Raw genomic sequence first — 2784 nt, forward strand, 5'->3', positions numbered from 1 at the left:
TGATATCGGGTCGCGTCAGGTCATCAGAAAATCAGGTTAGCGTTCAGGTAATTTTCATGAGGAACCTGAACATAACCTAAAAGTCTACGGTCTGAGGTTCAGGTCAGGTCAAAAACGACCTGTTCCACAAGGATTAAGCAAATTAGACATCACATAGGAACATGTTCAATATATGTGTTAAATGCTTTGTAATAATCCTCATTAAAATGTACAGCCAGTAATTATGTTGAAGAAAAAACGAAGAAAACATAATATGTTGCACAACATTCATTTCCTGCATCTCAACAAATCCAGATATCCAGATATACGGTCATGTCAAGTTGATTTTATATATTTTAATAATGTCGAAACCACATAAACCGTCGCACAGCCAATATATTAAAGCTCAATTAAACTTATTAGATTGGGATATGACACGGTCCGTTAGTCTACACAGAAATAAAGAAATAATTTATTTGACAAATTAATAAGGGTTTTCCAAGTCTAGAGTTAATATTCGAGTATATTGAGTATTTCCACGGCAGATAAAAAAAAAACAGGCAGGAGCGGTTCATTTTTAAAACGTCAAATAAGTGACCTAATACACTGTATAACAATGCAAAATATAAGGCTTCTAGATAATTCGTCAAATCGAGCACTCCTGCCTTGTTTATTTTACTCGCCGTGGTATATTTAGTATATCGAGTATAAATCGTGAAACTGTCAATAGGAAAACAAATAAATTTTGACTCGACGGATTATCGTCAACCAAAATGCCACAAGTTCCCACATGTAACGGCCGCTTTCCGCGGGTGGGAAATGCACATGTAAAAACAATATTCCGGAATGGAGAGATGGAAAAGTCACACTAATGCAAACTCACAATATGTACAGTAAAATTTAATTGTTTTTCTCTTAAAGGTGTTGTCATTTATACGATTTATACTCGATAAACGGGATATTCGTAATATATTCGAATATACACTAGAGACTTGGAATACCCTTAATATTTTCGGTGATTAAGCGAAACTATGAATAATCGTAATTCATTATCCGTGTTATGAAATAAATTGTTATAAATATTAGCAACCAAATTAAACTGGATAGCTTTTCAAACTATACTATTGAATTATGACTGGTCTGTGAAACAGGGTCTATTTTGGAGAAATTGATTGATTTATTAAAAGTAAGAGACTATTGCCATTAGCCAGAGTATTATAAAGAAACTATTGGCACCCAGTGACATTAGCCACAGTATTACAAAAAGACTATTGGCACCTGGAAAAATTAAAATTTGAAAAAAAAGTCCGGATTGTTCGATCCTGAGGAATTCATCCTTTTACGAAATGTAACGTAAAGGTATCGAATCCGCCTTTACGTTACATATCTCAATAGGATGAATTCCCTAAGATCGAAGAAACTACCTTTACGTTACATTTCGTAAAAGGATGAATTCCTCAGGATTTAACAATCCCCCTTTACGTTAAATTTTGTAGAATGACGAATTCGCCAAGATCGAAAAAACTATCTTCACGTTACATTTCGTAAAAGGAATAATTTCTTAGGATCGAACAATCCGCTTTTACGTTACATTTAGTAGAAAGACGAATTCCCTAGTATTCTACAAAACGCATTTGCATTATATTTCGTAAGAGGATTAATTCCCTAGTTTCGAACAACCCGTCTTTACGTTACATTTCGTAAAAAGACGAATTCTCTAAAACATCGAACAAACTACCTTTACGTTATATTTCGTAAAAGATTAATTCCTTAGGAACAATCCGCCTTTACGTTAAATTTCGTAAAAGGACGAATTCCCTAAGATCGATCAAACTACCTTTACGGTACATTTCGTAAAAAGATGGATTCCCTAGTATTCTGCCGTAATTTGCATAAGAAACACTTAACGGTACTTTACTATTATTATATTATTTTTTATCAATTTTTAATCAAGTAGTTGATAGAAGAAACTTTTTCTACAAATAATTTGCAGAAGAAACACTTGTTTCTTATACAAATTACGGCAGTATTGTGCACAAAACAAGTTTAATTTTCAAAAAATCCAGATTTTTTATTCAAATTTTAATTTTTCCGGGTGCCAATAGTCTCTTCCTATTATTCTGTGGCTAATGGCACCCGGTGCCAATAGTCTCTTTAATAGTAAAATGCATGTTTAAAAAAAATGAAATACAAGATTTGCAATCAACCGATTAAAAATACTTTGATCGATGGAAGTAATAGATCCGATAATAATATTGGTCATATGCTTGATAATAATATTGGTCATATGCTTACCGTCTGTAACAGGTTAAGCATACTTCGTTCCATTGCTCTTTATGCTTCTTTGAGCTTGCTCTCGGATGCTTTCGTTAGTGTTAACGTTTCTGCTTCATACGTCAGCACCGGTAGGACACACGAATCAAACACTTTTTTTGTTCATTTTGCCATTAAAAATCATCCTTAGTTTTCCGAACGCTGCACATCCAAGATCAATCCATCTTTTGACCTCTGCTGTCTGATTGTCTAGACCTACTTTTAACTTGTGGCCAAGATACACATAGTTGTCGACTCTTTCGATGTCCCTGTCATCATCGATGTTTGTCATGATTTTTTTCTTTGATAAGTACATTTTGAGACCGATTTTGCCCGATTCTTCGTTCATCTGTTGTAACTTATAATTCCCTTTAAATGGGCGAAATCCTGACATTTTGCTAAACACCAAATGTCAGCCCTTCCAAGTGAATGCGTTAACCACCATGTTTGTAACAAGTTGAGTTCGACTCACTGAGCAACGGAAAACTTATA

This window comes from Bradysia coprophila, unplaced genomic scaffold (assembly GCF_014529535.1).
Source record: "Bradysia coprophila strain Holo2 unplaced genomic scaffold, BU_Bcop_v1 contig_151, whole genome shotgun sequence".
NCBI lineage: Eukaryota > Metazoa > Arthropoda > Insecta > Diptera > Sciaridae > Bradysia > Bradysia coprophila.